Here is a 13,268-nt window from a genome sequence, read left to right as displayed (position 1 = left end):
CAGGTTGACTTTGGGACATGTGGGGACAGAGACTGTTGGGTGGGAAGACAGCAGGCAGTCCATGAATCGTGAGAGTCTGGCTATAGATAGAGGGAGTGTGAGGAAAAGATCAGGAGTGGGTGGATGTTGTGGACCAAATGTCACCCCAAACTCATTCACTAAAGCTTACTATCTGGCTGGTATCACGACAGGGTGGTGGTGGCCAGGCACTCAGGACTGAAGAGTGAGTTTTTAATTGGGATAAACTTTGTCCATTCGCGAAGATACAGATGCTGTAGAGACGGATGGTGGTGGAGTTGGCACACCGTGAATGTGCTTCACGGCACCAAACGCCACATTAAGGGTGGCCAAGGGTTAGGTGTGGCTTGACAGTAAACGCCTAGAATCCTCCACTGAGGGGCTAGGAGCATGGCCCAGCAGTACAGTGCCTGCCTAGAATTCCCAAGCAAGGGGCTAGGAGTGTGACTCGACAGAACACCTACCTGTGTGTAAGTCCTTGGGTTTAAGCTCCAGCTACAAACACACACACACACACACACACACACACACACACACACACACACAAACGCACACACCCCAAATGTTAAATTAAAAAAGTTATACTTATTTATTCGTATGTGTGTGTAGATGTATGTGTGCCATGGTGTGTGTGTGTAGGTAGGAAGCAATCTGTGAGATTGTGTGTTTCTCTCCTTCCAGATTCCAATTTTATATCAGATATAAAATTGATATCATTATATCATATATATTTTCTTTTTTTAACCAAAATTACATCAAGATAAAAGAAATGTAACTTGGGCTGGAGAGATGGCTCAGTGGTTAAGAGCATTGACTGCTCTTCCAAAGGTCCTTAGTTCAATTCCCGGCAACCACATAGTTGCTCACAACCATCTGTAATGAGGTCTGATGCCCTCTTCTGGCCTGCAGATATACACAGAGACAGAATATTGTACACATAATGAATGAATAAATAAATAAATAAATAAATATTTAAAAAAAAGAAATATAACTTGCGTGTGTGAAGTTGGTGGTGACCAAATTGCAGATTGCACACAGCTCCCAAATGCCCAAGGGTCAGCCTCGGGGCCCCTTCAAAGCTCATGGCTTTACAAGTGGGATTGTCACCAGGAGAACAGCTCATTGTTCCAGGAGGTGGCAGCCGCTTGTCCAGGTCAGAATGCAACTGCCAAGAACTCACTGGCCTCTGGCTGGCAGCCAGCTGTCCATCTGTCAGCTCACATTGGCATCCGGAGGGTGGCAGGGGCCTGGTACCCGCAGTGCTGCCTGTGCCTAGTGCTGGCCCCTGGGAGTTTTCCACTTGTCTGGGCAGGGGTGGACAGCGAAGGCTGTCACGCCTGGGTTTTGTGTGCCCCAGGGCACCAGTAGGAGAGTGGCTGAAGACTCAGATTGGGGTAGTGCTGACCATCAAAACAGCACAATGCACACTCAGTACATGTGGGGGTGGTGAAGTTCTTCCACCAGGCAGCCACCCTCCTCCCTCCGCAGCCTTTGGTGCAAACCCTGGGTTTCCTGGGGACACGAAGCAGGTTTCTCCAGTCAGTCCATGGAACAGTTACAAGAAACTCATGACATCTGTGAGCAGGCAGCGTACCCATGGTCAGTCCATTACCTGCTCTGCCCTAGCACTGATTTTTCATTATTATTTTATGTTTGGATACCAGGGAGGGGAAGCGGGGTCTCAACTATGTTGCCCAGCTGACCTCAAGTAACCTTGCCTCAGTCTCCTGAGCACTTGAGACCCCAAGTGGAAGCCAGGGCTGGCCTTTCTGGTCCTGTTTTTCCCTTCAGCCTCCTCCCGCACACAGTGGAAGCTCACACTGTGTGACCACACTCTTGTGGATTTTGGAGCACTAATCTGAAGCTGGGCCTTGTGGGCCGGCATCTCGGTTCTGCCACTTCCTGGTGACAGAATGGGAGAGCACAGGAAACCCAGTGCCCTCCTGGGGCCTCTGCGTGGACAGGTGCATACATACATTAGACCCAGAAGTGAGAGCATACAGTGTTTACCCTGTGTGCTCTGCAGGGATTTTCCAAGTCCCTCTGCGCCTTGATTCTAAAAGACTTTGTCCACAGGTAGAAAGAAATTAATGGACAAAAAGAGTCTTACAACGGCCATGGGTTGTATGAGATCAGGCTGCCCGGTGTTCAGCCTGTAGGATGGCTCAGTGGGCAGAGGCACTTGCTGCCAGGCCTGGCAGCCTGGGATCTGTACCTGGGGCCCACACGGTGGAAGGAGAGAACTGACCTCCACGTGCATGGTGAGACATGCACAAGTACACACATAAATAAGTGAAAAAAAAATAACAGATTTTAAACTCAGAAGTCCAGACTCAGAGGCCTAGTGGTCTCACAGCATACACTGCGGGAGGATTTGCAGGTGTCAGAAACAAAAGAGGGGCCCCCAGAGATCAGAGGGCAAAATCAATGAGTCTTGGGGACAGACATGTCTGCCCCTGGAGTCTGCAAATTTGTCACTTTTGAGACAAGTCTCAGTAGTGTGCTTTAGACACTGGATTATTGTGGGGAACCCGGGCACAGCAGTCCTTAGCATAGGTGGAAAGGGAGTCTTGAGGAGAGGCGGGACAAGCTAGCCTGTGACCAAGGAAGCAGACAGTGGTGGCCATGGCTACAAGCTGAAGTTACGTGGAGCCAGTCGGAGCTGGAGGAGGCAGGAAGGGCGGTCTCCAGAGCCAGCAGATGCGGCAGTCCGGTCAGCAGCCTGTTTAGTGCCACGGCCATTAGGATGCAAACGGAAGAAACTTCTGGGTTGGAAGTTATGTGGTCTGTGAGTTTTGCTGGCACAGAAAGACATGGGCCAATGATTTTAAGAGTTGTCAGGATGGGCAGGCATGCAGCTGTCACCCAGCATTCAGGAGGCAGAGGACAGTCGGGAATTCAAAAAAAGTCCCTGCCTCCGTAAACCAAGCCAAATAAAACAGAAAGAATGTTGCTAAGAGGGGACATGTCACTAGAGCATGACAGTCCTGGGTGACATCAGCATCATATAAGCCGGTCCCAGATGAACACTGCACACTCTCACTGCCAGGTGTGTTCTTGTGTTTGTGGTGTGTATGCACCCATGTGCCTGGAGGCCAGAGAAGGATGCTGGGTGTCTAGCTTGATCCCTCCCTGCCTTACTCACTGAGATGTTCAGGCCCTGGCAAGGACTCCCATTACTGAGGTTTCTGTCTCTGATAGGCAGCTCCGCTCAGTCTCTCCTCTCAGGATTTTCCACACACATGCTCAATATCACTCTCTAGTATAAAAGAAGTATACCAGTGTATGGAGAGCCCAAGGCACAGTCACTCGGGAAAAGTCCTCTACCAACTGGCCCTGCGATAAGTCACATGGGTTGGCATTGGGGCCCCACAGTCAATCAGGGATTCAATAAACATGGAGCTAGGCTGGCAGCCAACATCCTCCTGTCTCCACCCCCTCAGTACTGAGGTTACAGGTGTGTTTGAACGTGCCTGGCTTTTTACATGGATGCTGGGACTTGCACGCCAGTCAACATACACGCAGAGGAAGTGACCTGATCCACAGAGCATCTCCAGGCTCTGGGCATGATCTTAAAAAGACACTCGTAGGAGCAGAGTGTGGAATGATGTCACTTGGGGTGGGGGTGGGACTAAGGAAGTGCTAATCGAAGTGCAAGGTTTTAATCAGATGGTGGGACTTACGCAGGAGATCCATTCTGTACTGTGGGAACTGCCATGACTGCAGTTAGTGATGTCATGCACCCCTGACAACCGTGGGAGGACTTCAAGCACTCACCCCACTTCACCCCACAGTGCCAGCAACCCAGCTGCATCACACATGCCAGGGTGCCTGCAATCTCAGAGCAACAGGCTGCCCAGCAGAGGTGCAGCTCACATGTTAGAGTCACCGGGTGCCAGGCTGACCATGGTCGATCATAAAGTCAGCCTGGAGTGACTATATTTCTGGTGACTTGCCAAGGTGACCCGAGGAAAGCTACCCTGGTCTGTGGGCCATGGCCAGCCGCACTCTGGCTTCCTCCGATCACTCTCTACCTGCACTAGACAGACAGGAGAGCTGCAGCACCAGCTGGGACTCAGCCAGCCAGTCCAGCCGACCTTCTCACTGAAAGCCTCGTCAAGCCATGCACAGAAATCTGAAGCCCACCTTGCAGAGCCCTGAAAGAAGGAAGATTCCATAGGTAAATTATCTGCCCCCTCAAAGAAGTGAAGTCAGGCACTTCCAGCTGGCAACTGGAACACTAAACCCCTGTGCTGGAGGGCATCTGCTTAACCTAGAAAATGCACAGCCTCCTGGGGCTGAGGCAAGTCCAGGAGACCCCACAAATTAGATGGGACCCCAATAGGCCACAGTGTTATGCAAGAGACCCAGAATACATTTAGCTTCCCCCCAACCAGCAGGGACCCTGAGGCAGCAAAAGAGAAGCTCAAGAACTCTCAGCTGTGGTTCACCTCTGCAGACTTTGGTGACCGAGATTCTCATACGTAAGGGACCCTGGGTGCCTGGACAAAATGTGAGTCCCACACAAAAAACACATTTTCCTCTTAGGGCTCAAAGAGCTCCTTCCAGCCCCAGCAAAACCAAATACCACTGCACAGAACCAGATACACACAGCACCAAATACCACTGCACAGAACCAGACACACACAGCACCAAATACCACTGCACAGAACCAGACACGCACAGCACCAAATACCACTACACAGAACCAGACACACACAGCACCAAACACCACTGCACAGAACCAGACACGCACAGTAAGATGAAGCAGAAGATGCAGGCTCAAGAGCCAGTGGAGACAAGAGTCGGCAAACGGGCCTCTGACTTCAGAGACTGGTATTTCCAATACCATCTGCATGCAGCTGTTTGTGTATGTGTGTGCAAATGGCATCAGACACAGACACCAGGAGCTTCCTCAAGCATGCTCCACAAAATTCTTCTTGAGAAAGGATCTTCCATTGGACCTGGAGTCTAGATTGGCTGGCCAGTGAGCCCCAGATCCTAGCTCTGTTTCCCCAGTGGTATGATCACAGGTGTGCATTATGACTGTCGATATTGTTGTTTACCATGTATGGGTGTTTTGCCTGCATGTACAGCTGTACATGCAGTGCCTACAGAGGCCAGAAGAGGGCATCAGATCCCCTGGACCTGGAGCTTCAGACAGTTGTAAGGTACCTGACACTGGTACTGGAACTGAACACCCCACCCACCCCTTGTCCTTGGGAAGAATAGCCAGAGATTGCTCTTAAAACACTGAGCCAGTCTCCAGGCCCTGCACCTGGATTTTTAATTGGTCCCCAAGGATCAAAATCCAGCTCCACCCCACCCTCCATGCTTTTTCTTTTCTTTTCTTTTTTTTTGTTTTTTTGAGATAGGGTTTCTCTGTGTAGCCCTGACTGTCCTGGAATTCACCCCATAAACTGAGCTGGCCTCAAACTCAGAGAGATCTACCTGCCCTGCCTCCTGAGTGCTGGCACTAAAAGCCTGTGTTGTCATTTGCCACCCCCCAACTCACATATGTTTTTGAGCACATTCTCACTGTGTAGCCCAGGTTGTCCTGGACTTGTGATCCTCTTGCCCCAGCCTGTAGCCTGCTGGGGTCACAGATCTTCAGCATCATGCATAGATGCATGAAGTGTTTAAACATGGGCACAGCTTTGATCTTCCATTGGGGGTGGGGCAGCAGCAGGGAACACTGGCAGCACCTGCGTCTGTTTTTGATCATTGTTTTCTTTTGATTTTTTGGGGAAAATATACCAGCAGCCCTTTAACAATATGTGCGTGTATGTATAATATATACGCACACACACATATGTACATATACATACATATGTATACATTTTTTAAAAATAAAATAACATGCCTGGTACTGTGAGACTGGCTTAAGCATCCATGACTGGGGAGCTCACAAGCCCCAGAGTTGAGCCTGCTACTATTATTTTGCTAAATGGGCACACTAGAAAACTGCCCTCCGAATCCGCATCTCTATGCTCACTTATTAGTACCTCAGACCAGCAGCTGTGGTTGGCAGCACATGACCTGTACTCTATCCTGGATGAGGGAAAGGCTCATGAGCCCCCAGCCCAGCTGAGGAGCTATAGACTTGGTGGATTATGGAGAACGGTGTGCGTGGCCCTTGGTAGCTGGACACACTCCAGGGGGCCCAGTGAATGAACTCTTGAACACTGAGCCATCTCTCCAGGTCCCCCACACCTGGATTTTTTAAAAATCGAATCCCCAAGGATCAAACTCCAGTTCTACCTACCCCAGGTACATTTTTAAAATCCCCAAACTTAAGGGACTCCAGGTGCCTGGATGCACCCACAAGTGTATGAGCGGCATAAATTTGACACCTCAGGTTAAATAACAACAAGAAAGAGTGTACAGAGCTGGGGGGAGAGGGAGGCGGGGGTGGCTTCGGGAGTCGAATATGAGAAAACACATTGTATGGCATTCTCAAAGCATTAATAGAATACTAAAAATCCTTACACAGAAAATGCATGTGTGCACGGGATGGTAAGCAGAAGTGTGGAAGTCAGAGGTCAGCTGCAGGCGTCACTCTTCAGGAGCCTTTGAGACAAGGTCTCCCACCAAACCAGAGCTCACCAGGTCAGGCTGGCTGGCCAACAATCCCCGAGGAACCTCTTGCCTCTACCTCCCCAGTGCTGGGGTTACAGGCATGCACCCAGCTTACGTGGGTGCTGGAAATCTGAACTCAGGTCCTTCACTTGCGTAACCACGCCACACCCCGACACTATTCTTTCATGCGTACTGGCCAGAGGCGCTTCTATACGTCCTATAACGGCACAACAGTCCTTCCCAGGCAGTGGCCACCGGCTCAGAACCACGACGGCGCTGCTGGTGACGCCCATCCCAGGCCATGACGTCACTACAAAAGATGGACCAGGGTCAGTGTGATCAGTCCACCCGCAGGAGTGGAACCGCTGACTTGGGACTGGGAACACAGGAATGGCCAGAGGCTGAAGAGACACAGCCAGAGCCGGAACGAGTGAACGGGAGAGAAGGACACTACTTTGACAAGCGAGTAAACGGAGGCACACGCTGAGGCGCTGTCTTGCTAACTGGAGCACAAATCGCATACAGGCCCGGACAGGATCAGAGCCCAGTCATAACCACATCTCTGTGCATCGACGCCCAAGGACATGGCCCTTTTAGCCTGCCTGGTCTCAGAATTCCTTTCCCACTTGCATTTTTCTTTCTTCCCTAAAGCTTCTGACAGAAGGGACGCCATGTGGACTCTGCGCACGGCAGCAGCACCCGAGGGGACAGAACATTTTCACCACTAAAACAGTGACCTTCCATTAACTGATTAGGGCCTGGTGCTCACCAGAGTGCAAGGCCTGGGGTATTTATCTGCAAACAGAAGCAGAGGAAGCATTCTGGAGAGTGGCCTCTGCTAACATCACCTTCTGGGTCAGGAAGCTGCAGTGCAGGCATGCGGAACAGGGTTCCCATCCCAGGCATCCATGGAAAAAGCTAGACATAGACCCTAGGGCTAGGGAGGAGACAAGAGGATGCCTGGGGCTCTATAGACAGTCAGCACTGCCAATCAAAGAACTCCAAGTTCAGAGCTATCCTGCCTCAAAATACAAAGTGGAGAGTGACTGAGGATGCCGCTGGATTCCACGCACAGATGCACAGGAACACGTGCGCCCATGCACCAGACCCTCCCTGACGGCCTCCCTGCAGCTGGGTACAAGGTCCAAAGCTACTTTAGATTTTCACGCCAGAGTTCTCGGCTAGGACATGATTGGCAAGTCATTAAAGGTCTCCTTTCTTGAGTCTTGCATTCTGCATAAAATAGAGAACATGGAGAACTCTCCTCACAGAGCTGCTGGAGGGACCCATTGAGGTGCATTTGAAGGGTGTGGCCCCATGGAGCTGCTGGAAGGACCCTATGAGGTGGGCCTTAAGGGTGTTGCCTCACGGACTGCTGGAGGGACCCATTGAGGTGCATTTGAAGGGTGTGGCACACAGGACCCAGCCTCTGGGTTCAAGCACAGCAGTTCAGCTTTGGGCACCAGTTTGTCACCAGCATGGGAGAGTCTATGAAGGAGACTTTGTGAAGAACTGGCACCCTCCCATCAGGCACACTCACAGAAGCAGCGAGAGTGTCCTGTGGCCCTGAGGGAGAGACACAAGAAAGAGGAAAAACACCCGTTTTGTTCCTGATTTCTTTCTTTCTTTTGTAAGGAGGAAGGCTAGCTCTAGGTGGCCAAGAGATCCTTCAAACAGGACATAAGGACTGATAGGAGGTGGCGTGGGGGTTGAAGAAACGGCCTAAACAACAGGAGTGATTTACTGCTGTAAGCTCTAGCCGGGGTTGACTCCCTCTCCAAGGTGCATGCTCTGACTAAGGCTTCTCTTTCCCCTGGCGAGTTCCCAGCCTTAGGATTACGTACACCCCCTCAGAGACGTGTGCAACTTCCTTTTCTCTCACAATTCTTATATTACATTTATGTGTGTGTGCTTGTCACAGCGTGTGCATGTGGAAGGCAGAGGATGGCTTCTGGGAGTCAGCTCTCTCTCTCTACCATGTGGACGCCAGGGATTGACCTCAGCAGACTTGGCAACAGCACCTTTACCCACTGAGCTATCTTCATGGTGCCATTTTTACTTTTGAGACGAGGTCTCTCTTTTTCTATTGCTCAGGCTGGCCTTGAACTTGCAATTCTTCTGCCCCATTTTCCTGAGTAGCTAGGATTCTAGGAATTTCCTTACTGACCCAAACCATGCCCAAACATCACAGCAGAGGAGACGGCAGTCACCGCTAAGTGCCCTGAGTCCAAATCCCCACTGGGCACAGAACATCATCTGGCATGGACAAGAGAAAAACGGGAGAGCAGAAAGCATGATCCCATCTCACAGAAAAGAAAACTGAGGTTCAGAAAGGCCTTATATCCAGTGAGAGAAAAGCCGGAGCTCTCTGCATGGAGCATTCCTCATTTCTTAGAGGGAAACATACAGATCTCCAATGCTTGGTCACTAAGGCGAGATGGAGCCTTCACTTCCATTTTGCATCTCTACTAATGTCACCAGGCACTGAGCTCCATCCTAGACTCACAGCCCACAGCCCCAGGGTCCCCTGGCTCAGCTTTTCCTAGCACTCCCACCAATTCTGTAACCTCGGCACACCCCTCTCCTCTCTTCTCCCCCCTCATCTATCTCTTTTATAGTCTCCTCCCTACTAAATTAGCTTTGCCTTGTCCTTGTCCCTGTCCCCAGTGCACCTGCCCTGGTTTCTCTGGCTCCTCGAACTTGGGATATTTTGTCTCAGAGGCATCAGGAGCTTCCCTGCCCCACCGCCACTTTCTAAGGCAAGGAGTGCTTTGGAGGCACCAGAAGGGAGGGAGGATGGTCTCACATCTTCCTCCTCCTCGGTGTTTGAAGAACCCACACCCACAAATGGCCAATAAATGCACAAAGTGTTCCATATCCTCGGCTACCAGGGAAAAGCAAGTCAAAAGTCCACAGCCAGAAAACACCACCACCAACGAAAAGGAGACCAGAGACCACATGCAGGGTTAAAGTGAGAACAGGAGGCCTTATCACAGAAGGCAGGAGTGTTGTTAGCCACCCTGGAGGTCAGTGTGCAAGCCAGGCAGCTGTCCCAAGTCTGTGATCCTATCTGAGGTGTAAGAGTCAGAAATTCAAGGCCAGCTTGGTCTACACAGAGAGGTTAAGACTAGTCAGGGCAATTTAGTGAGACTTGTCTCAAACAACTAGAAAATACAAGAAGGGCTGGGCATGGAGCTAAATGGTAGATTGCTTACTTAGCATGGCTCCCCCCCCCCTCCGAGAGAGAGAGAGAGAGAGAGAGAGAGAGAGAGAGAGAGAGAGAGAGAGGAGGAAGAGAGAGAGGAGAGAGAGGGGGCGAGAGAGAGAAGAGAGGGGAGAGAGAGAAGAGAGGAAAGATGGAGAGAGAGAGGAGAGAGAGAAGACAGAGAGAGGGAGAGAGAGAGGAGAGAGAGAAGACAGAGGGAGGGAGGGAGGGAGGGAGGGAGGGAGAGAAGGAGGGGAGAGAGAGGGAGAGAGAGAGGGGAAATGGATTAATTACATGACTAGGGCATAGCATGTCTAGATGTACGTACCAAAGGGGTCTATGCCAGCAAAGCACACAGACGCTTGCATAGCCATGTTCATAGCTGCACTGTTCACAAGCCAAGCTACGAAACCAGACTACATTCCTATCAATAGACAGATAAGGAAAATATGAACACTATCCACAGGACTATTATTTACCATAAAAAAGAACAGAATTATGTCATCTGCATGAAAATGGATGGAACTGGAGATAATCCTGCTCAGTGATTGGCCGGCCTTAGAAAGACGAGTTAGACGTGTTTTCTCTCACATGTGGATTCGGAGGAGGAAGAATGAGAGTAAGGGGGTGCTGTCAGGAAAGGGAAAGGGGGTCTTACCAAAACACCGTGCAAGCACAGGCACCTCACAGTGAAGTCAGCGGCTTTGAGCAGTTAATATGCACTTACCAAAATGTTTGGAGGGGGAAGAGAAAGGGCTGAGATAAGAGCTGCTGACCCACTGTGCCCTGATCCATATTAATGTGTCCAAGGAAAGCCCTCATCGACAACCCTGAGTAGACCCCACAGTTAAAGCCTGATATGTTCTTCTCATGGTTCCACTGGCCTCTGGCAGAACCCAGAGTGCCAGCCAACACCTCCTAGGGATCCCCCTTCCCAGCACTCTTCCAAGCACTGCGGTATAGGCAGGGGTCACACCCGCACAGAATTTACATGGGTGTTGGGTAACTCCCATCTCCTCGAGTCCACGACAAGCACTTTATCCTGAACAGCCTCCCCAGCCAGAAGCATCATGGCTCAAAACCTGGCACACCATGTTCCCAACAGCACAGGGAGCCAAAAGGTCCGTTCATAGGGAGGTGGCTCTCAGACCCAAGTGTTCACAGCTGACACATTCCCAGTAGTTTCAAGGGCCAGGAGAGGAGAATTGGGGGACAGCTTGGAACTGTCCCAAGAAGACTTGAGGGTAGGAACATGTAGAACATTGACTGACAGGACACTCAGAAATGGCTGAGGTGGTTTTGTTGTTGTTGTTGTTGTTGTTTTTTGTTTTTTTGTGTTTTTTTTTTTGAGACAGGGTCTCATGCATCCTGGGCTGGTCTAGAAATCACTATGTTACCAAGGAAGACTTTCCACTCCTGATCTTGCTGCCTTCACCTCCTCCTGGGGTCACAGAAATGAGCCAGCATGGCTGGCTTGTGCACTGCTGGGGATGAACTCCAGGGCCTCCTGCCTGCTAGATGAGTGCTCTACCAACTTCAACTTTTCTTTTCCCAAAAGGAAGGGTGACGAGGTGGCTGTGAGGAGGCACAGTGATGTGGTGGGGGCTGTGCTGCTGCCCCCGACTCTGATCGTCTGCAACACTTTGCCGAGAGCATCCATGCCCTGTGCTAAGCTGGGCTATGAGCTCTGAGACACAGTCCTGAACCACATCGAAGGCCCTGCCTTCCGCAGGTTGACATTCTGAACAAAGCCAATGAACCAAGAGAAAAAAGTAAATATGGGGGCTGGAGAGAGAATTCCGTTGTTAAGTGTTTGTCCCACAAGTACGAAGGCCTGAGTTTGACCCACAGAACCCACGTAAAAAGCCAGGTTCAGTGTGCACACCTGCAGTCCCCATACCAGGAAGACGGGGACAGACAGCTCTCTAAAGCTTGCAGGGCAACCAGCCTGGCTAAACTGGTTGAGCTCCAGGTCCAGTGGGGGACCCTGCCTCAAAACACAACTGAGTAGACATCCAACAACAACTCCGGCCTGCGTATGTCCAGCGCCCCACTCCTAAACACAGGCACACAGACAGTGTGAGGTTTGGTGGCCGCTCTATCACGTGCTGTCAAGGCACGTTCCACTGACCCTGTCAACCCCGTCTAAATATGGATCAAGCACCATGCTGAATCTGTGAATTACACGTGATGGTCGAACAAGGTGTGGTAGCAGAAACCTGTGACCCCAGCGAACAGGGAGACTGAGGCAGGAGACTATCTGACTAGCTTAAGCCCTCAAGAATGACTCCTATTAATCAAATCAGATGAACAGTTTGTGCATATTGTCATCTGACTGTCCAATACTGGAGAGGTAAAGGCAGAATTAGGAATTCACAGTCACCTTTGGCTACATAACTAGTTTAAATCCAGCCTGGGCTACATGAGACCTGTATCAAGAAAGAGAGAGAGGCCGGGTGGTGGCAGGGAGGGACCTATCAGTTGCTAGACAGATTCCTGGAAACTGCCGAATGAACCTGTACTGAAAGCCTTGGGTGGGGGCTGGCCCAACCTGATGGGGTGCAGGTCTGCTGTGCTTGGATTCTTTGTCTTGTTTGCCCAGAAGCCCCAGAAAGCCCCTGACTTCAGCTACACCACCAAGATGGAGGCAGAAGAGAGTCACCAAGGCCAGGGTAGTCCCTGCTCTGCAGAGAGTTCAGCTGATTCCTGGGTATTTCTGTGCCCAGGGGCCACTGCCGTACCCTGAGGAGCCACACTGCTGTATTCTGGGGGCCACAGAGGCAACTGATGTCTGGGATCTGGCGCTTATGTTTCTGATGTCTATGTCAGACGGCAAACAGCAACCATCCCTCTCCTTACTGAGCATGAAAAGAAAAAAAATGTGGCCACCAAAGGTGCCAATTTAAATCGGGTGTGTGCCTATCGCTGAGCTGTGAAGATCAAGAGTCTTAGCTTCTCTCTCTCTGGTTTAGATGCCGATAAAGTGGGGGACGGGCATGACAGGGACACGGTGTGACTCTGACACCAGGCCATGTTTCAGCAGGTGTCATATTTGCATCCTCCAGTATTACTATCAACGTGCGTGTGCGTGTGTATAGATGTGTGTGTGTGATCCTTCTGCCACAGCCTCCCAAGTGCTGAGATTACAAGCAGTAATTACACCTGCTCCAGATTTTGTTTTATTTTTATTTTTGTTCATTTTCTGGAGATGGAACCAAAGGTCTTGTACATGACAGACCAAAAATCTACCACTGAGCCACATCAGAGCCCTCACGGGGGCTTCTAGGCAGGCGCTCTACTGTAGTCCACATCCCAGCCCCACAAATCTGAAGCCCCTATTGGTTTTCTGCCTCTATAACTCAATACATCAGCAGCACCAGCCATAGGCCAATGCCGTGAGCTGAGCCTACATCTGAAAGGTGCCTTCTAGCTGCCTCAGAAGAGTGATATCAAGCAGCTCACACCT

Source organism: Microtus ochrogaster, unplaced genomic scaffold (genome assembly GCF_000317375.1).
Source record: "Microtus ochrogaster isolate Prairie Vole_2 unplaced genomic scaffold, MicOch1.0 UNK53, whole genome shotgun sequence".
Classification (NCBI taxonomy): domain Eukaryota; kingdom Metazoa; phylum Chordata; class Mammalia; order Rodentia; family Cricetidae; genus Microtus; species Microtus ochrogaster.
Note: the sequence above shows the minus strand (reverse complement) of the source record.